We start from the raw sequence: 27798 nt of genomic DNA, 5'->3' as shown, positions 1-27798 counted from the left end.
TATGCACATATATATGTGTGTATGTATATAGAAGGGTGTCACAATATGTGTTTTTATTGAACCCTACGGTACACATGCAACAGTTCAGTGCACAGAACTGCACGCACAATAAACAGTACAATGCTGCACAATCTGATTATAGACATGCATATTTGTTTCCATAAATAAGCGACATTTTATCTCATGTCCACAGAGTGTGTCCTTCTAGTTTCACGATCTGTGCCGGAAGGCGGGGTCTTTCTACCCCTTCACTGCAGAAGGAGTGGCCACAGCCCCCAGCTTGCTGTGCCTAAGTGAAACAGGAAAACAGCCAGCTGAAGCCAGTGACAGGGTTGTTTAACCCAGAAACTTTGGAAGCATCGATGGAATTGGTTAATTTCCATTTTTCTTCAGAAAGATTAATCTAAAAGTGAAAGTGCACTGATATGTGTTTGTGTTGAGTCACCGTCCATGTATAAGGTCAGTCCGCTTTAGAGTTTAGACAAAATGCCACTCGCCTATGACAAAAGTTGATATTTGTATGAATTAGTGTAAAATTTCACACTGTGTACAATGATTTAAATTCTATACAGAGTGATATGTTTTAAGCAAAGGCGTGATTTGTAGAAAAGTACAAGAAACTTAAATTGACTGAATTTAGAAGGCGTTCTGCCTCCACGGACTGTGTGACATAAAGACAAACAAAAACATCTGGATGCTTGAGCCAACACCAATCTCATCCAACAGAAATGTAACTATCTTCTACGACAAAGAGATCCCAGCAGGTAGACATGTCGAAGGAGGTGCAATAAAACCTGATACTGTGTTCTAGTACAAGCAAGAGAAAACAGGCAAAATTATTGACGTAACAGTCCCCAATGACTATTGCCTAAATAGAAAATCACGAAATACCAAGATCTTAAAAATGACCTGTGCACAACATGGTCATTGAAAGAAATAGATATGGTGGGGGCAAGAGGGCTTATGAAGAAGAATGCAAAGAAATACATTGAGGCAATCCCTGGACACCCAAGTGCCCAAGAGGTGCAGTTATCAGCAATAAAGGGAATGGTCACCATCTTGAAGAGAGTCCTTGGATACAATGCCAGAAATGTTTAGGGTGCAACTATAGACCCCGGATCTGGGGCCCATGGCATTCCATTAAAAAGAAATCCAAGAGAAGTGACAAAAAAAAAAAAAAATATCTATACATATATCTTGTTGAAATAGTTCTTTTCATCGTACTTAAGTTAGGAACAAAACAAAACTCAACACTTGAACATTCAAGCACGTACGCACGAAGAACAAGGACACCTAAAAAAAAAAAAACAACAGACATGCTGCAACTTAAATAAACCAACTTCACAGGCCCCACGAAAAAAAAAAAAAAATACTGCTTCAGTATGATGAAAAGAAGTATTTCCCATCATCAGTGTAGGTAAAATGAAAAGGTGAAGTTGTACAGTTGTTTTTGTTCTGTCCAACATGTACAGTACCTGTAAAGTGTAACGTCTGCCTCTGTCGGTGGGTGCAATTTTGTGATCACATGAAAAATACATGGTAGACACTTGATAAGCCTATACCTTCTTCACAGTTGTCATGGGTGTTTTTGGTGGCTTCCCTCACGGGTCATTCAGGTTTTGAGACATCCTACTGTATACACTTACCTTACAATACCACACAGTTTCTGTTTATTCAGGGTTGATATAATGAACTTTAAAGCATATTCAGACACCTTTTTTTTGTTTCTCAAATCAGTAGCATATTTTTGTTTTAAAACCTTTTCCATGTCCTGCATTTCATGTGTGAAACCCTGCTTCTTAAAAATAAAGCAATTTAGAATATGAAAGAACATTATTCTTATCATTGCTCCACATGTAGTTTCGTAAAATCCACTCATGAAATGTCCTTCCTGCAACAGATTGTCTCTGTGGCACAGTTTGTGTTGTGTTTGAATGGTGCATTGTTTGTCAGAAAGAAGAAAAAGAGGCCAGACGCTGCCTCCTCCCAACTCCAGCAACACCTTCCACCCCTGCCTGCATATTCTGGTTGCTGTGTGTGTGTGTGTGTGTGTGTATGCGCTTCCCATTCTACTCCTCAGTATACTCAATCACCATGTGCTTATTAAGCATTTGTTAAAATGTATTTATTGAAGTTCAGGTGAGTTTGTGTGTTCATTAAGGATTTCTGTCAGCTGCTTTTCACAATCAAATAGTTCCTTAAATCTCTTTGACTCCTCCCTCTCGTCTATCCCTAAGTCCTGACTTTATCTCTGCTTTCCCTCAGTGAGTCCGAATGGCAATAAGCTGAGTGGCTAAAGCTGATGTGAAGGGTCGGCTTGCTTTCTGTCCCCCACACAGGGAAGTCTCCTTAGTGAACAGCCACAGCTAGTCTGGAATGTGTCAGGGTTGACAATAGCCATGTACCCTGACCTCTGCCACCACCGTCAGCTGAAAAACTATCAGGCTCTGAGATCTTGTCTGGCGGTGCCCCAGTCTGATTTGTTTTTCCTGCTCTGACACATATCTGTGTAAATAAGTGAGCCTGCACTGCAGTGAGTGTTTGAAAAGCACCTTTAAATTTCCATTACACAGTTGTGTTCAAAATTACGAGAAGTGCTATTTTTAAGTGAGTAAAGCTCAAAATCTTGATAATAGCTTTTATTTTCATAAATGCAAATGCATTGGGAACACTGCACAAGCAAAATGAAGAAAAATGTATCAAATTTATTGTAACATTACAGCAAGTAAAGAAAAAGGAAGGCTTTTTAAAATAAGCAGTGTTTGCTTTTTTTCTTTACAAATGCAAACATTTACTGTATAAAATGAAAAATGGAGGCACTGTGTATATAAATGTCTGTAATTCCTACATAGTTGATGTAATTTTTTTTCTTGAATGAAAGCTGAAAGTCTGTGTTACAAGCACATGTTTGTTTCATTTCAACTCCATTGTGGTGGTGTACAGAGCCAAAATTACAAAAAGTGTCACTGTTCAGATACTTAAGGACCTGGTTCTATTACAAGGATAAGGGGCTAATTTATGGCCTGTAAGCTGTTAGTGGCAGTGAGGGCTTATTTAAAGGTAAGCTTTTAATTTTGTGTAACAGTGGTGGCAGTTCTCTCACTGAATAATGCACTGTGTGTTCAGTTCCATACATTGTTGCTCTGAGTTTGTGCTGTGGATTCTGTAGAATCTTTGATGTTTAGGGATGAAAGGATGTACTCTTGGTCTTAAAGGGCACCTTGCATTTTCTCTGAAGACTATGCTACAAAAGTTGCATGTCACAAACAGGATCCTCTTTGACACGTGCACTCCAACCTTGAACTTATCTCCACATTATCTGGACAAGCTACACTATATGTGAGAACACAGTCAGTTGGACCAGAAAGGACTGGGTGTCTTGGTGGCTTTTCTCACTTTTCTCCTTCTTGCACAGTCACTGTTTTTCAGAGCTATATAGAGGTGGGCGATACCGGGAATTTTGGTATTGATCCAATACCAAGTAAATACAGGCCCAGTATCGCCGATATCGATACCAATACTTTTTCATATTTAAGCTTCATAGATCCAAAGGATCCAAAAGACCTAGGATAGAATTTTGCCAAACATTGTACGTGACAACAAAATACTTTATTATCACAATCAACATTTTTGTTTAAAAAAAATCACTCAACACAACTTAAAACAAAATCTCCTGAGGTAGAGGGCTGACAAACCACAATACAAGGGTGCGCTGCTCCGTGTTTTGTGACACAGCGCAGCACTGCTCAGACAGAGAGTAGACTTTGATGAATCTGCGTGTGCAACAGTCAGTGCATGCGGGAGAGAAAAAAAGCTTGAGTATCAAACTTTTTACACAAGGATATTATCGATATTAGGATATTAGGATCGATCCACCCACCTCTATTATCTACTCCATGCAGATTCATCATGGAGTGCCATACTGTTTATTTCTTCATAATTGATCATTTTTGTAAATAAAATTGATTTAAATAAATTCCAAGACATATTCAGTATCAGCTTTACAATCAGAGAGCCTCGTCCACAACTACTAAAAAAACACTCTTAAACTGTCTTTGATGTCAAAGGGGGCAATACCCGGTATTAAGAACAACAATATGTAAACTTGATCAGAGTCATTTGGGTAGTTTCTGTTGTCATTATGATTTAAAAAGAGTAAACACAGCTGTTTGACAATAAATGGCTTCATGAGTGAAAAAAAAGTTTTTGTGTTATCATTCATATTCTCTGAAAAATGGCCACAAATATCTGTATTCACAGCCAAGGGACCCCTCTGTGCGTGCATGTGTGTGTGTACCTGCCTTTGATCACGGTGAAAGTTTGGAGAGCTGACATTTGCCGTATTGGTATGCTGTATTTTGGGTCAAGGCAGAACGCTGCCAAAACGGAACGTTGATCGGGTTAATATTTTTGGAGAAACTGTCTATATTGGCTAACACCACTGAACAATGGACGCTGATAATTACATTCTGGACTCATGCCATTCCAACAGGGGGCGGTAAATTTATATATTAATAATGAAGTGGCATCTGTGGCATCTAATATAATTGTAACTACATTTAAAATACATCGATGACACAAGAAAGTGAAAACACTTATTTCCATTCTAGTCCATTTAAAAATCAAATGACAAAATAGAAGTAATAAAGTAAAATAATAACAATAATACGGCTAATAATGATAATAATACTAGTGTGCACATAATAACAAGAACTTAAACAATTTAGAAATATATTAAGGCAGTAAATTAACATAAAAAATTACATAATAAACAGGGTTGAGTTCTTCCTTTAAAAACTGTTGAGGTCTAAGGTCTAAGGTTATAAAAACATCTAAAAACACGCCATTCTTACTCATAGAAACTTTGTATAATTTGTTACCACCCTTGAAAAATGTCAGCTAACTATTTTATAAACATTCTCCAATGTAGATCCCGTGGATCCCCACGGGTAATGAGCTAGATTTATTTTAACACCGTCTTATTTTTGTTTAAACAAACGTATATTCATTTCATCCCTCTCCCTCCACTCACTTGCATGCAAGTGCCGACACACTCATCTATCTCTTTTCTCTCCCTCTCTCTCATAATTAGGGCTGCAGGTATCAAATGGTTAGTGCACTTGGTTTCAGTGTGCAAGGGTCCTGGTTCAAACCTCACCCCTGCTACATTTCTCCATGCAATGTGCAGTTGGCATCAGGAAGGGCATCCGGCATAAAAATTGTGCCAATTCAACATGCAGATCCACCTCAGATTTGTTGTGGCTACCCCGAGGGCAAACAAGGCAGCAGCAAACAAGGGACTTACTTATTATTTCTGAATTTGTAGGTGTCAGGACTTGCTGCTGGGTGCTTATCTGTGTTTCTGCCTGTGCGTGTCCCTCACCCCTTCCAAGCCACTTAAGCATTGTACCATGTTTCACTAAATTACATAATGCCTTACAGGTTATACAAGTACACCATATTTGGTGACCCAGTAGATTCTGCGATCTGCATGGTTTGCATGGTTGGATTAGACATGAGGCAGGTCACAGATTGTGATGCCACCACATTTTTCTCTTTTTAATTCTGGCAATAAAGTAACATTTAGATTCTCATAGGTGGTGAGTTTATGCAAATAACATCTATTTTGAAATTATCTTGGACATTTTTTCGACTGTCTCAGAGTTGTCCCCGACACCATGTGTCCAAGGAGCTATTTTTATGGTTCCCAGGATGAGGAGACATTGACCATTTCAAGCCCTGTATATCCTGTTTCCTGCATGCTGTATCCAGGCAACACTCTTTGCTTAAACCAAATGGAGGTTTTCCAGTGGATGAATAGGTGTCTGATATGGACATTCTTCTGATATGCAGTGTTGGGGAAAGTAACTTTGGAAAGTTACTTCATTAGTTAATTTATACAGTTATATTTTACAGTTACTTAATACAGTTAGTTCATTAGCAGCTGCGGACACGTCGGCAGCTGCTGAATGTAATTAATAAAGTTACTCATAATCTAATTTGGTTATTTTTAAGATTTAGTACTCAGAAAAGTAACTATTAGTTACTTTGTTGATAAGTTACTTTGCTGATTGCTCAATCGTACGAGTAACCAACTTACATTACTTGTTACCTTATTAGTTACATTACTTATTAGTTGCAAGTTTTCAGCAGATTCTAATAAAGTAATTGCATAATGCTGCTAATGAAGTAACTGCATAAAGCAACTGTATAAAGCAACTAAAAAAGTAACTTGTCAAAGTTACTTTTACAACACTGCTGATATGCACTAATATATGTGAAAGGGCCACTCCAGACATTGTGGGGCATTTTTTTTTTGCAGTTCATATTATAAAAGACTTTGGGAAATGTATTATGTAAATAAAACAGACACCCATTTGTCTGCCCCACCCTGCCAATAAATAGGCACTTTTTGTCATCATTCACTGTATCTTTATTAGGTTCCGTCACTGCAGTGCAGGAGGTATAAAAATGGACTCTGTCAGCATGTGCATCAGCCAAGTGTGTGCATGCATCTCTTTGTGCTTTCATGGCCTTTATCATATGATTACTCACCACCACCTTTGCATACCTGAGAGACTGAGTGAGAGGTTTTCTGGCAAGGAAGTATTCTGTGCATAGTTTCAAGGTGCACAAACAGATCATCCACAGGAGCAGCAATCATAGATCACAGCTCCCTGTTGTGAAGCATTTGTGCACCTCTTTCAACAACATCTCCACCACCTCCATCTCTGACCACCTCACCTCCTCTTTACTCCCCCAATTCTTGCTGTTCCTGAACACTGGTGCCAGCCCCTTTTCAGTACTCCTTTCTTGTTAACTGGCAGAAAACCAGCATAAAACAAATGGTACAAACTCAAGTTATATACAAGTAATTTTGACGACCAACACACCTATGAAACAAAAGTGAGCACAGCCTTCTTACACCGTGTGGGCGCTAGCTGGGAAAATGGCAAATATGTTAGTTGGACACTGATTTTTTTCAAGGTGGAAGATGAGACTCATTATCTTATAAATGATCTCACATATTGATGTAGTATCTTGGGAACTATCTTGACTGGTAGCAAACACCTTTGTTTCACATTCAGTGTTCAAATATCAAGATAAAAATTTTTAAAACATACAGTATCTTTATCCCAGTACTTTGTAGCATTGAAAATTCTACCACTGTAAGGTGTCTTTTTTCTTTTTATTTTTTTTCCTCGAACATGTACAGTAAGTGTGTTTTAGACTTGTTGAAGCAAGTTACCTTTATACTAAGACAGGTATCTTAGTCCTTGCATTGGAAATCTTTGCACACCTCTCCAACCAAAGATCAAACATCAGTAACACAAAGCAGTGATGAGGGAAATCCCTGTTCATCTGTTTAAATGATAAAGCTCCACAGCAATACATTATGCCTGGAAGGTGACTCATTCTTCTCCTACAATATCAGCTATAAATTTACTAATGGTTAATGAAAGTGTTACAGATGTAAAATCACTCACATGTGGTTTGGAAACGCCCCAATCATTTCCTTTTTCAGATCCCCCGGAAATGATTTTGACATTCCTCATCAATTACTCACAATTGAGTCCTTCACGCCCCCGTGCCTGCCTGAGCTCTCGTGTAACGTCATATGAAGCAGTATTCAGGAAATAAGAGGCGTTTACACTGACTATTATTTTCTGATATTCTCATCAGACTCCACAGCCTTTATTTTTTTTAAGTTATATCCATGTTGTTCCAAGTTTTCTGAGCAAGTCTTTTAATGGTACAAAAAGCAACAACACTGACTTTGAAACTGTGAACTCTACTTCCTCTCTTACCATTTATGCAGAAGAACTAGAGATCACTTTTACTGATATATCTTTCTGACCCAGAGTTAAACATTTTGTTATTATAGGGCTTGTAGCTGGTTTAACAAACAAAACATTCCTCTACTTGTAAGTGACCACACAAAACCACAGCCCTGGGGCAGTACTTTTGGTGTGCCTGTCAGCCTGCTTTTTCACATGCAGTGTTTTGGGATTGCACGTCCTGAACCAACATGACTGGAATGCTTTTTCTTCTTTTGTCCCCTTTTCAAAGAGTGGCTCTTCTGTTCTAATATGATGCAACCCTAATTCAAAAAAAGTTGGGACAGCATGGAAAATACAAAAAAAAAAAAAAAAGTAAAAACCTGTAGTGATTTTTACATTACTTTGGCTTCTATTTTATTGCAGACAGCATGACCCCAAGATATTCCTTGTTTTGTTTAATAGTATACATCCATTCTTGTATTTTAAGCCTGAACATATTCCAAAAAAACTGTGATGAAGCAATTTATGGCTAGTTATGAGGGGGGAAAAAAGTAGGCTAACTGAAAATAATGGTCATTTCAAACAGGTGACATCAATAAGTGATTGTAATCATGATTTTGTACAAAAGCATTAAATCAAATCAAATCAAATCAGTTTTATTTATATAGCGCCAAATCACAACAAACAGTTGCCCCAAAGCGCTTTATATTGTAAGGCAAGGCCATACAATAATTACAGAAAAACCCCAACGGTCAAACGACCCCCTATGAGCAAGCACTTGGCGACAGTGGGAAGGAAAAACTCCCTTTTAACAGGAAGGAACCTCCAGCAGAACCAGGCTCAGGGAGGGGCAGTCTTCTGCTGGGACTGGTTGGGGCTGAGGGAGAGAGTCAGGAAAAAGACATGCAGTGGAAGAGAGCAGAGATCAATCACCAATGATTAAAAGCAGAATGGTGCATACAGAGCAAAAAGAGGTGAATAAAAAGAAACACTGGGTGCATCATGGGAAACCCCCTAGCAGTCTAAGTCTATAGCAGCATAACTAAGGGATGGTTCAGGGTCACCCAATCCAGCCCTAACTATAAGCTTTTTCAAAAAGGAAAGTTTTAAGCTTAATCTTAAAAGTAGAGAGGGTGTCTGTCTCCCTAATCCGAATTGGGAGCTGGTTCCACAGGAGAGGAGCCACATTATCCACAAAAGGCAGAGTATTTGAGGAGCCAAGATGGGCTGAGGAGCTCCAGTTTGTCAAGAAATGCATGAGAAAATAATTAAAATGTTTTGCAATTCATGGTTTGCGAATAATTCACGATTTGCAGTGATTCACATTTTTAGGGTTCACACCGTTGGCATGCCTTTGATTTACGCAATAGCATGACCTGTGTCGTGTTGTGTGTTGCTGGAGAGTAAACTTGTCTTTAACAGGTGCAGACAGGATGCTAGAGGGGCGCCAGTGCGCGCTATTGTGCACAGAGAATTTTGAAATGTTCAAAAAATCTGTCACCCACAATTGTCGTGCTATGTGACGTGACCTAATCTCCAACACAACGTGCAGCTCGTCAAGTGGAGCAAAGAAATGAACAGAGCGAGTGGTGACATCAGTGGATCACATTAGAGCACAGCTCGTCTGAAGGATTATAACAAGAAGTTAAATCTGTTATAAACATACTTTAACAGCTGCACACAAGAAGGAAAGAACATGCAACTGTTTTATTAAGCCATGACAATGTAAACATGACTAATAATTACCTTTTTAGACTGCTCAAAATGCTTTCTGCAAGTAGTTAGGCATGCACATGCGTGTCAACGGCTTCGGCTGCAGCCTCCTCTGTGACTCAGGAAGCGATTACAGCCATTTTCAATGGCCAATTTGCAGAGAAAAATGATTAATCTGCCACGAAATAATTATTTTATATATGCAGCATCCAGCGCAGAGCGCGTGGCAGCCAGTAGAACAAAGAATGGTGTCCAGCTGTGAACACAGTGGGTGGGATTAAAGACGTTCGTGCTATTGTGTGAGTCACAGGCATGCTCATGTCAGTGCACCTTTACTGATCGGAATGATCTCAAAGGTGCGTTGCTAAGATTATCTCCATTACAGCAGTTTTTTTCCCCATGTAAAAAGGCCAAATATTAAGTATTTTATAAACATTTGATATATAACCTCCAAGGATGTGCAATTTACCTCATCACTCACAAGGTAATGACTCCTAGAAGCAAGTTAGTCAGAACTTGTCTATCAGATCCTTTTTTCTTGCTGTTAAACTTGCAATTCTGCAGTTTAACCATATGTTTAGTTTCACAGCTGTTGCTACCTTGAATGGTGAGTTAGGAACAGCTCCAGGTACATCTTCTGGGTCCAAAATTGGCTTGAAAGTACCTCATCTCTCTTTGTTTACATTCACAGATGCTGGTTGTAGGCATACAGACAATCCCACGATGCATTGCACAAGGGCTACTTCAAGGCATAGGAGTAGAGAGACTGGAATGCTAGAGTTGTTTCCGCTAGAGTTGGGGTAATTTACTTCCGATCGTCTGCCAGCAATAGCAGGAGATGCACTTGTTAAGGACAGTTTCTGCATGTTTTCTTGCGTTTTCTGCCGTGGGTTGAGCAAGTTATCCCTTCTAAGTATGTTCAAAGTGTAGCTTGAATGAAGTTCTTTTTGATTTGAAATCGTATTCATGACAAAACTTGCAAATATTATTGATAAGAGCATGCAGACTGTCAGTAACTGTGGTGGAAAATCACTGTCAATAATCATTAATTATTCATAAAACTTGTATAAAAATACAGTAAAAGCACACATCATTCGTCATTGAAAAAAGCATCATAGTAAAACATAAATATAACAGTATAAAACTCACAAACAGTACAGTACAGTAAAAGTCATCAAACACCATAATAAAATTGTCAATCAATAAAAATCAAGCACCATAAAATAATCATAGTATTCCTTTGAACTAATAACACTTGGAGCATTTACCACATGATGTGGGAGGCTGTTCCAAAATGGTATCACTAAATATAAAATATTTTCTTGTCATATCTGCATATTCGAACCTCAAAAATATGAGTGACCTCTCAAACATAAATAAACTCTATTTTGGGAAAAAAAAAAATAAATAAATATATATATATATATATATATATATATATATATATATATATATATATATATATATATATATATATATATATATATATATATATATATATATATATATATATATGAAGAGTTCAGATGCAAAACCCAGTATCTCCAAAACCATAAATTTGTACTTGGCTGTCAAGGGGACCATCAGTGTGCAAAATATGAAAGAATTTGAACAGACTGTTTTCATTTTATTGATGAAAGTCTGTGCATTTCCGAATATGGTTTCCTTTAAATCTCCATTTTCAACTGGATTTTTCTCCATTAAAAAAAAAAATACTTACTGGGTTTTGCATCTGAACTCTTCATATACTTGTATATGGTAGTGGGGATTTTAGTCAGTCCAATGGCAACATGCAGAGATGTATGCAATATAAGAAGGTTGCTGGCCACACTGCAACAATTTCTATTTTTTCCAAAGGATTTCAAAGAAATATTGGCTGGCATCAATCTTGAAGATCCTGATATTGTTCCAGAAGAACCACATTCTTTTGCTGAACAACAAAACTCATTAAGAACAATTCACATTTTATTTTCAGTCATAAATTATTTTGATATCACTGAGGTATCTCACACAGTCAATATGATGAAATATGCATCATTTATTTCAGTCCACACAAATCAAAGAAAATATGAGCAGTATTATGAAGGATCTGACACCTGCTTTCAGTTTCTATCAAGCTGCCAAAACTGTGGAAAAATCACCAGCAAGAGCAGCGGTTTTGTATGATATTACATGATTTAAATTGACATGAAAGTTTTGTAGTTTCAGAAATGTGCACATTGCTAGAGAAGCATCTGAGTTCTTGCATAATGAAGACATCCAGGATATCTGAGATGAACTGTGAGGCCTCACAAGCGGCATTCTACCAGACGGAGGCTGACAGGGTGACACAGGTGGCAGAAGACCACCAGATGACTCTTGAATGCTGAGTCAAGCAGTTCTCAGTCAGGCAACGTGGACAGCCTTGTTACCCCAGATAAAATAGTATTTAGAGTAAAACAAAAATCATCAGTATTTACAAAATTGATTGAGTTAATGTTGTAAAATCAATATAAACACAGAAAGGTGAATATATCAATGATACACAGATGACACAACAAAACAAACGCTTAATTCCATTGTGGTCCATGTGAGGCTAAAACTTGAAAACACTGAGGAGCTCGATTAAGACAGAAAGATTGCAAAGACATTATAATCTCATCAATTAATGTAAGTAGCAATAAGTGGGATACTAATAAAATAAGTACAAATTGAAGAGAACAAGATCTCAATAAATTAAAATAAATAGCAACTGTATTCCTGTAGAAGTGTAGATGACAACAAATTTAGCACCACATTTTGGACAAGAAAATAATGGACTAGATGATAAGCTCATCTTTTGGACCAGAAATCACATTAAAAAATAAAAATAAATAAAAAAGGTGGTGTGATCCTCTTCTCTTAGCTTACTGAATAAAACTGACTTGAATTTTCTTTTAAAACTTGCCTTATTGCTAATCGACTGCAAGATCTACATTTTATTTTAGATATATTTTAACTGAATAGTTCCCAACATGTAGGATACGTGGGTTATATCTTGATCTTTAAACCTAACCGGTTGTTTGTAAACCTTTGCAGCAATAACAGTGCGGCACCGATGAAGCATTTTCATTATGAGCAGCGTGACTTTGTGAGCGATAATCAAGGCAGCTACAAAATGTAAGGCTTGCTAAATTATACAGATTTAATTGATCAAAACCTTTAACCTTATTTTGTGATGTTTGATATTGTTGATTCCCAGCAGAATATTGGCATTTATAATACCTGTGAACGAAGCGCTGGCTGCAGAGGAAAAGAGCGGAAGTGAAGAAACTTTACAACAGCAAACTGGATACATTTATAGATCGACACAACTTGCTTGATGAAAGTCAATATGATTTTAGAGCGAAAAAGGTCCACGCCACTGGCATTGCTCGATTCCATAGAAGAGATCAATAAACATGTGGACCTAAGGGTAATAGTTGCAGGTTTATTTATTGACTTAAGAAAGGCTTTTGACACAATTGATCACAATATATTATTTCAAAAGTTGGAACTGTATGGAATCAGAGGGGTTGCTCTGAGTTGGATTAAAAGCTACTTACAAAACCGAAAGCAGTTTGTTAAACTCGGGGAATACTGTTCTTTTATGTCTGGACATCATTTATGGGCTACCACAGGGTTCTGTGTTGGGCCCAAAATTATTTATTTTATACATTAATGATTTATGTAAAGTCTCAGATCTGGTTAAAACTGTTCTCTTTGCATTTGACACAAACCTGTTTTGCTCAGGGGAAAATCTGCAACAATTATTATCTGATTTAGGAACAGAAATGATAAAGTTAAAGAGATGGTTTGATATTAAGAAATTATCATAAAATTTGTCTAAAACTAAATTAATGTTATTTGTAAATTATAAAAAAGACATACAAATTCAGTTAAATATACATGGGGTAAACAAAGATGATGTCAGAGAATAAGTTTTTAGCTGTCATTATTGATAAAAAAAATTAATTGAACAGCTCATATTCAGCATATTCAAATGAAGGTATCAAAGAGTATTGCAGTATTAAATAAAGTAAAGCATGTTCTTGATTGCAGAGCACTACACACTTTGTATTGTTCATTGATTGCACCCTAGTTGACTTATTGTGCTGAAGTTTGGGGCAACAATTACAAAACTACATTGCAACCATTATTCATTCTTCAAAAAAGAGCATTAAGGATAATTCATAATGTAGGTTATCGAGACCACACCAACCCATTGTTCATTAAATCTCAAATATTAAAACTTAATTATATGATTTTGTTCAAGACTGTTCAGTTAATGTACAAAGTGAAAAATAAACAAGTGCCATTTAGAATTCAAGAATATTTTTACTGAGAGAGAGGGAAAATATAATTTACAGGGCTTGTATCATTTTAAAATTGCTGGCGCTCGGACGACCGGGAAAGGTTTCTGTGTCTCCATGTTGTCAATTGTATTTGTAAACTTGTTCAGTAACATTCATTCATGTATGTGTATGTATATATATATATATATATATATATATATATATATATATATATATATATATATATATATATATATATATATATATACGAGGTCTGTCAATAAAGCAACGGTCCTTTTTATTTTTTTCAAAAACTATATGGATTTCATTCATATGTTTTTACGTCAGACATGCTTGAACCCTCGTGCGCAAGCGTGAGTTTTTCCACGCCTGACGGTGACGTCATTCGCCTGTGAGCACTCCTTGTGGGAGGAGTCGTCCAGCCCCTCGTCGGAATTCCTTTGTCTGAGAAGTTGCTGAGAGACTGGCGCGTTGTTTGATCAAAATTTTTTCTAAACCTGTGAGACACATCGAAGTGGACACGGTTCGAAAAATTAAGCTGGTTTTCAGTGAAAATTTTAACGGCTGATGAGAGATTTTGAGGTGATTCTGTCGCTTTAAGGACTTCCCACAGTGCGAGACGTCGCTCAGCGCTCTCAGCCGCCGTCGTCAGCCTGTTCAAGCTGAAAACCTCCACATTTCAGGCTCTATTGATCCAGGACGTCGTGAGAGAACAGAGAAGTTTCAGAAGAAGTCGGTTTCAGCATTTTATCCGGATATTCCACTGTTAAAGGAGATTTTTTTAATGAAAGACGTGCGGACGGGTCCGCGCGTCGGGACGCAGCCGAGTGTTGTTTGAGTGTTGTTTTTCCCCCCTTTTGCTTATTTTGGTTATGTAGTCTGTCTGGCCTGATCATGAGTCAGCATGATGATAAGACTCTATTGCCACTGCCTTTGCATGCTTGCATTGGCATGTCTTACACCAGGGCTTTCATCTGCAAGCAGTTTCTTTGCTTAGTGGATTATGCAGATGAAGTTCCACAGAGAATATAAAGATGCAGAATTTCCTCGTTTTAAATCTTTCTTCCACAACGCTGTCCTCAGAAATGCTCAGCTGAAGCACGTAAGACAAAGACTGCAATCTTCTTTCTTTGAAAACTTGTGTGGCACACAGTTTTGAGTAATGTTTTTGAACAGTTCTGTGCACCAACAGGACTCCATGCTGAATATGTTATACTCATTATGAATGTTTTTTTTTTTTACAAAGAAAGTGTTTCTTTGATTCAGTAAATAGCTGAGCATTAAATTCATGGATGAGATGGCCTGGTCACACTGTAAAGAAGTGAATCTCATTGCTGATGAAGATCTTGTCCACATTAACCTAATTTTGTTTGAAAACATATTTTTCCTCTCCACTTTCATCTTTCATCGGCAATGAGGCCTAGTTTATACAACCCCTGGGAAAAATTATGGAATCACCGGCCTCGGAGGATGTTCATTCAGTTGTTTAATTTTGTAGAAAAAAAGCAGATCACAGACATGACACAAAACTAAAGTCATTTCAAATGGCAACTTTCTGGCTTTAAGAAACACTATAAGAAATCAAGAAAAAAAAGATTGTGGCAGTCAGTAACGGTTACTTTTTTAGACCAAGCAGAAGAAAAAAATATGGAATCACTCAATTCTGAGGAAAAAATTATGGAATCACCCTGTAAATTTTCATCCCCAAAACTAACACCTGCATCATATCAGATCTGCTCGTTAGTCTGCATCTAAAAGGAGTGATCACACCTTGGAGAGCTGTTGCACCAAGTGGACTGACATGAATCATGGCTCCAACACGAGAGATGTCAATTGAAACAAAGGAGAGGATTATCAAACTCTTAAAAGAGAGTAAATCATCACGCAATGTTGCAAAAGATGTTGGTTGTTCACAGTCAGCTGTGTCTAAACTCTGGACCAAATACAAACAACATGGGAAGGTTGTTAAAGGCAAACATACTGGTAGATCAAGGAAGACATCAAAGCGTCAAGACAGAAAACTTAAAGCAATATGTCTCAAAAATCGAAAAATGTACAACAAAACAAATGAGGAATGAATGGGAGGAAACTGGAGTCAACATCTGTGACCGAACTGTAAGAAACCGCCTAAAGGAAATGGGATTTACATACAGAAAAGCTAAACGAGAGGCATCATTAACACCTAAACAGAAAAAAACAAGGTTACAATGGGCTAAGGAAAAGCAATTGTGGACTGTGGATGACTGGATGAAAGTCATATTCAGTGATGAATCTCGAATCTGCATTGGGCAAGGTGATGATGCTGGAACTTTTGTTTGGTGCCGTTCCAATGACATTTATAAAGATGACTGCCTGAAGAGAACATGTAAATTTCCACAGTCATTGATGATATGGGGCTGCATGTCAGGTAAAGGCACTGGGGAGATGGCTGACATTACATCATCAATAAATGCACAAGTTTACGTTGATATTTTGGACAATTGAAAGGATGTTTGGGGATGATGAAATCATTTTTCAAGATGATAATGCATCTTGCCATAGAGCAAAAACTGCAAAAACATTCCTTGCAAAAAGACACATAGGGTCAATGTCATGGCATAGGGTCAATGTCAATGAGCAGATCTGATTTGATGCAGGTGTTAATTTGGGGGATGAAAATTTACAGGGTGATTCCATAATTTTTTCCTCAGAATTGAGTGATTCCATATTTTTTTCCTCTGCTTGGTCTAAAAAAGTAACCGTTACTGACTGCCACAATCTTTTTGTCTTGATTTCTTATAGTGTTTCTTAAAGCCAGAAAGTTGCCATTTGAAATGACTTTAGTTTTGTGTCATGTCTGTGATCTGCTTTTTTTCTACAAAATTAAACAACTGAATGAACATCCTCTGAGGCCGGTGATTCCATAATTTTTGCCAGGGGTTGTACTTCATACAGATACTAACATTACAGCTTCAGCCAAAATAGCAGGGTCTTGGTCCCAATGTGAGAGAGCAGAGGTTCTCCAGGATCAGGATTGGGAGCCCAGGTATAATGTTGAGTTCCATGTCCCTCCAAATACACAAGTCAGCAATTGGCAGTGACATTGCATCCAAGGTAAATGCATTCCAATTTCGACAGAATGCAGTAAGTTGGAAAAATCAGCCAGATGCCTCCAAGATTTTGGAGTAGAGTTCTACAAAAACAAGTGGTCCACAAAGGAGACATCATGGAAAAGGAAAAATGCTGCAGAAGTTACACTGGTGTTTTAATGTCTTGTTCCGTGTGTAGTCATTGTTGCCAACATCTCCCAGGTTAAGAAATATTAGCACCGCCACTTGATAAACAATGCATTTCTCTGTATTTTGTGCATAAAAATTCTGTAGCAGCATATCAACAGGCAGCAGTAGGACAGTACTTTATGCACGATTTATTAAATTGGACACAAAAAAGCCAAACGTGCTAAAAAACTAAAAAGTACACCTTTTGCACCTGTTGATGCTTAGAACAGCCATCTTAGATTGTGAACCCTGGGTATTTGTTGGTGGAACAACTTGGCACGTTGTCATCCCAGCTTCAGGGGCCAGTCTTGGGGGAGCGTAACAGAGAAAATCTGACTTCTATGTACAGCTGGGATGTACCATAAGGATGCTGTCACACCTAGCAGAGTTTGGTGTTAAGTTTTCGTGTGCTTTGGCATGGTTTGTGTGTGCATTTATTCCAGAGGTTAGAGGTCTGCTTGCTGCTTGGCATTGATCAGCATAAGTTGGAAAAGGTTGAATTTAAACATTTTCAGAAATTTCAGGAGCTTGGCCAAACTTGCATTACATATTCACATAGATCACAGAAAGATGGAAGGTATCGAGAGATATGATGGAGGATTGAGAGATTTTAAGCCTGACTCAGAAAAAGTAGGGCATGATTGTCCGTGTGTTGCATTATGAGAAACCAGCATTTCTTGACATTGCACCCAGTAAGTCAAAACCTCGCATTTTTTGAGGAATGTTGGTTTATCAGAATGCAAATGATGGTGAACCACACCTTACTTTTTCTGGGTCAATCTCAAAATGTTTCAATCTCCTCTCTGAGATACATCAAGTTGTACTAGGCCTGCCCTGGGCCATACTGAACTGCACACAGGTTGGGCCAAGGTGGCTGGGGTTGCACTGAACCCCGGGGGAGAGGGTATAGTACTTTTCCAGACTTTTGCTGAGTAGTGTGCCTCCTCAGGATGACTTGGCACCAAACACTATCAGTTGAGAGCTGCTGGGAGAAATCAGTCAAGTTGTGCAGAGGTGTTACTCAGCTCATTACAGTACAAAATGGTGCAATATTCAGTGAGGCTTGACAGTTACTCAAGGACTGATTGCAAGCATTGAGATAGGAGCTGGAGGATTCATTAACTAATCATCAAGCACACTTCAACCAAGTTAGGTTATGCCAGTATTTTGAAACAGGTAAGAAATGTTTGTATTCATTTGTACCATGTGGTTATACTTGACCTCCATTTTTTTTTCTTTAATATTTATTTCATTCATTTAAAAGAAAAACAGAAAAGCAAAAAACAAAAGCACCACAATACCAGAATGAAAAGGAGCAGAAAGAAGAACAAGTCTTATGATTTCTGCCCCTTTTAACAATACAATCTTTCAATATACAGCATCATAGTCAACATTATTTAACAGATTGCATTTCTTTAACTTGTCACATACCACTGACCCATTTCATAATTATGACCATTAATTAATAGATTACATCACTGACAGGTTACATTTAAACTTAAGACACTCCAAACATTATTAACAGTTTACTTCTTTTTTTTTGACTTTCTTGCAGCCCACTGACTTACTTCATAGTTTCATACTTACTTAATACATCTAATTTAATATGTTTTTTAAATAATTTAAGCGACCTTAATTCTTTAATTTCTTTATTAAGATTGTTCCATAATTTGACACCATTTACTGCAATACTCCTTTCCTTTACTTTGGTTCTAAATCTTGGTTTTTTAAAGACTTCTATTCCTTTCAATTTATAACTACTTACTCTTTTTTCAAACATATTTTGAATGTTTGTTGGTAAAGTATTTTTATTAACTTGGTACATCGTTTGTAATATTTTCAAATCAACTAAATCATGAAATTTAAGTACCCTATACAACCTCCATTACCCCAAGACAAAATAATTGGATCCACAGCACTATCTTGAGTTGTTAAGAAACCTCTGAGATTTGTGCAAATTATGATGTCAAATGTAATCTTACAGAGAGGAGACATTTCACGTGTTCATAATTGGATAAAAGTGATGAAAATGAATTTTTTCATACATTATATAAAAAGAAAACTCTTGGTAAAAAAAAAAAACATTGTGTACAGAGCATGTTAGAAGCTTTGTATGATCTCATTTAAATGAGGCTGAACAGTTAATTGTAATTTTTACAGTTTGCAGAGTTAATACTGTAGCCGCTCATCCTGACACATGCAGCTAAAGGACAAAGGTGTTGGCACTCGGAGTTAGCGTATGTTGGGAAACTGCACTCTAACATCAGGACATTCATAACTTATTCATGAATAAAACAACACAATTGAATGCTGTCTAAAAATCAGGAGTTCTACCATGAAACAAACATGTAAACTGATTTCATAGAAAGCAAGCAGTTTACATAGGTTTACTCTTGAAAATTTTCCAACATCATCCATTTGTTTTCTGAATATCTTCATATTGTTTTGAGACAACTGTGTGGGATGAACTTTGTGAAGGACACAGGGAAAACACTGATAGCCTCACAGGCTGTATTACAAGTTATATAAACTTTTGTGTGGAGAACACTGTTCCCACCAGGACTGTACAGTGTTTTTCAAACAACAAAACCTGAATTAATCCTGATGTAAAGTCCCTCCGTAAGGACAGGAGGAGAACCTTTCCATTAGCGAATAAGGAAAAGCTGATGGGTATGTCGAAGGAGTGCAGGAGGAAGGTCAGTGAGTGCAAGGACTGCTACAGGAGGAAGATGGGAGCTCAATTGCAGCTGAATAATATCACCAAATCTGGATAGGCCTTAAAACCATCTCTGTTCATAAGGCGCCAGACTGTAGGGCCCCAAAACTGGGCAAATGACCTAAACTCATCTTTAAATAGATTTGATCAGACATCTCTATCAAACCTTTGAACCGATTAGTCCTGCTGCAACCCCCCTCATCAGCATTCCCAGTGTACTGCTTCATCCAGCTCCCCAAAGTGCTCACCTCACAGTCACCCCCATCGCTTTTCTCACCAGTCCAACCCCTCAGCTCCCCAGCACCAAGCTGTCCCTTACACTTACTTGGGTGAGGAATGACCTCAGGAAGATAAAGGTGAGGAACGCTGCAGGTCCTGATGGCATCTGCTCCAGGCTCCTTAGTTCTTGTGAATACCAACTGTACAGGACTGTGGAGCACATGTTCAACATGAGCCTGATACTGAGTAGAGTACTACAGCCGTGGAAGACATCCTATGTTGTACCACTGCTAAAACCCCCACGCTCTAAAGGTCTCAGCAGCTACAGGCTGGTGGCATTGACATTTCATTTGATGAAGACTAGAATGGCTGGTCCTTGTTCACCTGAGGTCCCTTGTGAGATAATCATTCGACCCACTGCAGTTCGCCTACCAGCCTGGCATCACGGTAGATGATGCCATTATCTGTCTTCAACATAGAGGTCTTTGTCACCTGAAGAAGCCTGGGAGCACTGTGAGGATCATGTTTTTCAATTTGCCATTGCTTTCAGCATCATGTAGCTGGCACTCCTGAGGCACAAACTGGAGCTGGCAGGGGTAGACATACACCTCACATCCAGGAACATCACATCCTGGGCAATCTAACCCACCGACCACAGTATTGGAAGACCCAAGACTACAAAACTGACATGGGGTCTGTAGTACAGGGGCTCCCAACGGTACTGTTCTGGCTCTGTTTCTGCTCACCATGCACACTGCAGATTTCTGTTAAAATTTCCCCTCATGCCACCTGCATAAGTTATCTGACTTCTCTATCATCAACCTCATCACAAATGAAGATGATGGGGAGTACAGAGAACTGATACAGGACTTTGTGGGCTGGTCTCAGCGGAACTGTCTCCAGATAAATGCAGGGATTACCAAGAAAATGGTGGTGGATTTCCGCAGGTACAGACACTCCTACTCAACACTAGTGAATATCCTGGGAGTGGACATTGAGATGGTGAGATTCTGTAACTACCCGAGTATTCATCAGAATAATAAACTGGACTGGACTAATCATGTATCTGGTCTGTACAGGAGGGGCCAGAGCAAGCTCTATCTGTTGAGGAGACTGAGGTCATTTGGAGTACAGCAGAGGGTGTTAAAGACTTTTTTTGACTCTGTGATGGCATTAGCCATCTTCTTTAGAGTGGTCTCATGGGGCATTGGCATATCAACAGCAGAAAGGAAAAAGCCGGACAAACTGATTCATAAAGGCCAGTTTGTCGTGGAATGTCCCATTGACCCACTGCATTCGGTGGGTGACAGGAAGATAGTATCCAAGATATCTTGCTGCTGGACATGGTACGTGAGACACTATCACAGCACTGAGCAGCTCCTTTAGTGACAGACTGAGTCACCCGAAGTGTCTGAAGGAGAGGTATTGCAGTCCTTCCTTCCTGCTGCCATTACACTTTATAATCTGCACCGCTCCCAGTTAATGTATATATTTACTTGTGTACAACCCCTGGCAAAAATTATGGAATCACCGGCCTCGGAGGATGTTCATTCAGTTGTTTAATTTTGTAGAAAAAAAGCAGATCACAGACATGACACAAAACTAAAGTCATTTCAAATGGCAACTTTCTGGCTTTAAGAAACACTGTAAGAAATCAAGAAAAAAGATTGTGGCAGTCAGTAACGGTTACTTTTTTAGACCAAGCAGAGGAAAAAAAAATATGGAATCACTCAATTCTGAGGAAAAAATTATGGAATCACCCTGTAAATTTTCATCCCCAAAACTAACACCTGCATCATATCAGATCTGCTCGTTAGTCTGCATCTAAAAAGGAGTGAACACACCTTGGAGAGCTGTTGCACCAAGTGGACTGACATGAATCATGGCTCCAACACAAGAGATGTCAATTGAAACAAAGGAGAGGATTATCAAACTCTTAAAAGAGAGTAAATCATCAAGCAATGTTGCAAAAGATGTTGGTTGTTCACAGTCAGCTCTGTCTAAACTCTGGACCAAATACAAACAACATGGGAAGGTTGTTAAAGGCAAACATACTGGTAGACCAAGGAAGACATCAAAGCGTCAAGACAGAAAACTTAAAGCAATATGTCTCAAAAATCGAAAAATGTACAACAAAACAAATGAGGAACGAATAGGAGGAAACTGGAGTCAACGTCTGTGACCGAACTGTAAGAAACTGCCTAAAGGAAATGGGATTTACATACAGAAAAGCTAAACGAAAGGCATCATTAACACCTAAACAGAAAAAAACAAGGTTACAATGGGCTAAGGAAAAGCAATTGTGGACTGTGGATGACTGGATGAAAGTTATATTCAGTGATGAATCTCGAATCTGCATTGGGCAAGGTGATGATGCTGGAACTTTTGTTTGGTGTCTTTCCAATGAGATTTATAAAGATGACTGCCTGAAGAGAACATGTAAATTTCCACAGTCATTGATGATATGGGGCTGCATGTCAGGTAAAGGCACTGGGGAGATGGCTGTCATTACATCATCAGTAAATGCACAAGTTTATGTTGATATTTTGGACAATTGAAAGGATGTTTGGGGATGATGAAATAATTTTTCAAGATGATAATGCATCTTGCCATAGAGCAAAAACTGCAAAAACATTCCTTGCAAAATGGCACATAGGGTCAATGTCATGGCATAGGGTCAATGTCAATGAGCAGATCTGATTTGATGCAGGTGTTAATTTGGGGGATGAAAATTTACAGGGTGGATTCCATAATTTTTTCCTCAGAATTGAGTGATTCCATATTTTTTTCCTCTGCTTGGTCTAAAAAAAGTAACCGTTACTGACTGCCACAATCTTTTTTTCTTGATTTCTTATAGTGTTTCTTAAAGCCAGAAAGTTGCCATTTGAAATGACTTTAGTTTTGTGTCATGTCTGTGATCTGCTTTTTTTCTACAAAATTAAACAACTGAATGAACATCCTCTGAGGCCGGTGATTCCATAATTTTTGCCAGGGGTTGTATATCCCAGGTTTTGTCTTGAAAGGGGAGTCTTCAGTGGACAAACTGCAATACTTTTGTTAAATCTGTTTTACTGTACACACACTGGACTACCCATTGCAAATAATGTATATGTGTTCTGCTTACAGTGTACACAGTATTTCTCTATTTTTCATACTCTTGATTCGCCATACCTAGGTATTTGTGTTTGCCTTCTACTTGCATATTTTACTCTGCCCTACTGTTACACAAATTTGTTACCACTGCTGCTGTCGCAATACACATTTCCCCATGTGGGTCTAATAAAGAAATAGATTCTCACTCTCCTATCCTCTTCTCGTATAGGTTTATTATTATGTTATACATTAATGCAGTACATCAATATAAGCTGGAATATCCCTTTCTCAGCCTCTCTCTTCCTTCTGGGGGGGGTGTTGAGAGTGTGTGTATCCCTCGAGCTGTGGTCACCGGCCAAATGGGAAGGTATTATGTCCCTAGGATTGCTTAGCTCCTTGTCCTTCTTGTGTGAGTTTGCATGTTCTCCCCATGTTTGTGTGGGTCTTCTTACAGGTGCTCCAGCTTTCTCCTACTTCCAAATGGAGTGTAGGTGAATTGGTGACTCCAAATTAATCTTGGATGTGAATGAGAGTGTGAATGTGTTTGTCTCTCTGTGACTCACACTGTGGTTGGCAATGCGAACAGTACAAATCGGATTTATACTGGATTGTTTTCTACCTCAACCTACCTACTGGCTTGACTAATTTGAGCAGGATCCACTGAGGTTTGAAAGCAGATGTGGCAAGAATCCAGCTAGCTCAGAGATCATGATGTTGTACTTCCTCACTATATTCACACTGCATACATTGTGTCCACAACATCCTCTCCATTGTGGCAGTGTTCAGCACACTACCCAGCATTCAGACCAGCAGTCAGGATTGAATCCATCTTGAGCCAGTTTGCCAACCCCAGTCCATACACAGGGCCTATATGTGGCTGACTGATGGCCTGTTCAGGGTGTGCTCTTCCTTTTGCCCAATGATCAGTAGGATAAACTCCTGCTTCCCCATGACACTTAATTGGAATAATGAGAAAATTCATATATATCAAAGGTGCATCCAAAAAGTATCAGACCCTATTTTATCCCGCTGAAACAAATGAAGTGGGTGAGTTGTCATTTGGTGAGGAGGTGTAAGGGTCTGTTCTTGCGCATGCATGAATTTTTTGTCATCCGCAGAGTACATCAAGCCTTAGAATGAAGACGTGTAATGAGCCCTCGTCGGATTTATATTTGCTATAACAGGCCTGAAAGGCTTGAGGCCATCCACAAGCTGCAATGACCAAGTGCTTTGATTGTGGATGACTGTCGTGTCACCATACAAGAACTTTTGGAGTACGTGGAGTTCAGCACAAGTTTTGTACATTTCATTTTGATGGAGTATTTGGGCATGCGGAGAGTGTCTGCAAAATTGTTGGCAAAGCCACTAACTGTGGAGGAGAGGCAACTACATATGGAAGTCCTGCAGGTGCTCATTCTGCTCAGCTGCTTCAGGCTTTTGTGGCCAAACACAACACTCCTGTGACTCATCAGGCTTCCTACTCTCTCACACACCCTTCTCCCAGCAGTTCTGTAATTGATGGAAGCCTTTCTGGAAGTCCTCTTTGAAATGGTGTACAGTTGGGCTCATATTAAGTCCCTTTTAGTGTCATTTGAACAGCCAAAAATCAGAGAGAGCCATATCAGGAGAGTAGGAAGACTGACAAATTGTGTTATATTTGACCAGGAAACATGACTGTTGGAGATGGCCTAATGTTGTTGTGTCATGTTACAGCAAATGAAAATCTGATGAGGGCTCAGTGCACATCTTTGGTCTAAGGCTTGCTGCTCATGGCTGATGTGCTCTGTGGATGACAAAAAATCATACATGCACTGCACAGTCTGGTCTGGTGTTTGGTCTCTGCTGCTTGGCCACAAAACGTTTTCTGCCCTCCAATTCTACTTTCACCATTTAGGTTGCGAATTTGGTATAGTAATTTTGGATTCATCATAAGCACACTTTAGTTGATATAGTCACTCAGCAGTCGTACACATGATCCTGAAATATACTGCAGGCAGACATTTTTTTGGCTGCCAGCAATTGCTCAGGGTTGCCAGAGCAGGTGCAGTACAGGTTCACATTGGGATTTGGCACAGATATTAAGGCAGATGCCCTTCCTGACACAACTTCAGTTCGAGCTACTAGCGTGTCCACTGGCCAAGTAATAATCAGGACCAACTCTGCTTCACTTCTGGATCAGCGCTGTGCTAGAGGCTAAGGAAGCTGTCTGGGTGACACTACAGGAATTACCCAATGATTTGTAAAGTCCAAGGAGTAATTTCTGCTTTTAACATCAATTACATGTGCTGGCTTGTGTAGATGTCTGTGTCTAGGCACATTTTTACAATACAGGTAAAACTTTCAAAACTAGTTGCTCTGTGCAAATATTCTTTGTTTGCTGAAATCAGCACCTCATTGATTCCCAGTCTACAACTCTGCAGTTGAAACCCTTTACATTTAAAGATCAGAATCCTTTTTGATGCTAAAATAACTTTTTTGAGGTAATCCTCTCTGAATGTTTCCACATTGTATGAGCAGCATGCCACAAGACCGTTACTGCTTTAATTACACAGAAAATACAACTCTTGTGTAAGCAGCATCGTTAAGATGGTATAAATGTTTGTCAAAGTCTAAATGTTTGCACAGGAGATTACTATTGCATGAAAGGCTTGTCTCTGGTGGTGTTGGCTGGAGGTAACGGACACATCTGGATTTTCCCTGCAAGGAGAAGAAATTTATGCTTTACCTCTGGTTGTCCTGACTCATGCTCTGCAACCCCAAAACAAAGTTTTACTCATTTCGGCATGAGTCACAGGGCGGAAATAAACAGCATGAGCTGCTTGGGCTGGTATATCATCTGTAATGAAGACAAACTGGTGTGTTTTTGCTGTTCTGCAGAATATGAAAAAACATTAACGTTAATGACTTGATATCATGAGCTTTACGGATAAATGCACAACTTAACTATTTTGTGTGTGTATTTGTGTATGTGTGTATGCAAAAACTGTTTTGATAAGTGAGATCAACTAGCTTTGATTCCTATTATGTGCATAAACCAGGAGATTATTATAAGTATCCATAATTCACACTTCAGTTCCCAAGTAATTAAAAAAAAAAAGAAATGCTCCTCTAAATTCAAGTCTCAGCACATCAGTGTCTCAATCCTTTCCTGGCAATGTGGTGACGATGGTTGGTTTGTACTAAAGCCAAGTCTGCCAGTCTGCCCCCCACCCCACGTCATGCCTGGTGTATTATATGTTTGAGAAGCATGACAGATCACCATTGAAAACCAGCCAAAGACTTTCATTGTGTGACAACAGACAGGGAAGGCTCAAATTATGTGGGCAGACAGAAGAATTACCCATTTTGGAAAGAGTCTTTGCAGAAGTTAAACAACTGAAATCCCACATAAAAGAGAACTTGGCCACAATAATAGTACTTTTTGATTTTTTGATGGATTGTCATTAATGGCATTTCTCATTCCAACTTAAATGAGAAACTAAACAAACATGCTTCATCATATTCATGTGCCAGGGTGTAGTCTTTCAGTTTGGGTGGCCTGTTGTTAGTAATATGCTAAGCTTAATGGAGTCTAGTGCTTTTATCTGACATTTTAACCATTATTTAAAGATTCAGTTTCAATAGAGCCAACAGAGCAAAACTGTTTAAAGATGTTATTATAGATGTTAGAGGATAACAGAGCACTCCACAACTGTTTAAAAACCCTGTCTCACGTTCACAGATATGCATATTGGAACCTAAAGATGGGCCATGTCATACCATTATCAATATACAGTGTTCCCTCGCTATAACGCCGTTCACCTTTCGCGGCCTCGCAGTTTCGTGGATTTTTTTAGTCCAATTTTGCATGCTTTCTTTTTTTGTTTTACAGCGCATTGTGTTCTGCGTCCTCATCAAGCAGGCCAGTCGCGGAACCGTTCTGCGTGTCTGTTTATAAGAATCTTCTCACCCAGAAGAAGAAAGAGCGTCAACAACTACCCGTAACTGTGTTCTTCACTCAGAAAAAGACACCTGCACCGAGGTGTCACTCAGTGGAAAAAGACGCGACAGCATAGCGGCGCCAGGACGCAGAGGCGCAGTCAGAGGAACTGTGAAATACTGGTCAGTCACTATTAATAATTTCTTATGTGTCCAACCTCGTAGGTTGATCGTTAAAATTAAATTCCTTAGTTCTAAAAGCCATCATAATTATTTATAGGAAAATGTTCTATTTTTATTTCTCAAACAAATGTTTGGGCCTGAAAACAGGTTGGTCTTCTTTTGCTACTAAGGTTTGAACATTGAGAGTGTTTACACAGGAGAGGAAAGTGAGAAAATGTTAATGCCTGTTTGAGAAAAGTGTATAAAGTGTGTAGTGAGGGGTTTTACAGCCTTAAAACATATATAATAATTGTAAAAAATAATGCTGACTACTTTGCGGATTTCGCCTATTGTGGGTTAATTTTAGAACATAACTCCCGCGATAAACGAGGGACCACTGTACTGGTAGAAATTCTCCCTATGGTACATATTTTTCATCTCACAATATTCACAACATAGTTGGTAACGTATTTTCATATGTGGGTAGCTCATGTAGAATGAAAAGAAGCATTGCCAAAGGTTGAGTTCATAATGTGCAAGGAAGAAATGCTAAGTTGAATATGTAAAACGCACAATGACACAATGTGATTATACTGTCGGGTTTGTCAAAAACAGGACAATGTGTG

General features: G+C 38.7%; 1 long non-coding RNA gene across 1 annotated transcript; it reads left to right on the top strand.

Moving 5' to 3' along the window:
- The first annotated feature begins 515 nt into the window (after nt 1-515).
- On the top strand, nt 516-27798 carry LOC117525234. Its single transcript, XR_004565003.1, has 3 exons — nt 516-804; nt 25391-25398; nt 27788-27798. It is a non-coding gene; the product is annotated as an uncharacterized LOC117525234 (long non-coding RNA).

The sequence above is a fragment of the Thalassophryne amazonica genome, chromosome 14 (genome assembly GCF_902500255.1).
Source record: "Thalassophryne amazonica chromosome 14, fThaAma1.1, whole genome shotgun sequence".
Lineage (NCBI taxonomy): Eukaryota > Metazoa > Chordata > Actinopteri > Batrachoidiformes > Batrachoididae > Thalassophryne > Thalassophryne amazonica.
This window is presented reverse-complemented; position numbering and strand designations above follow the sequence as displayed.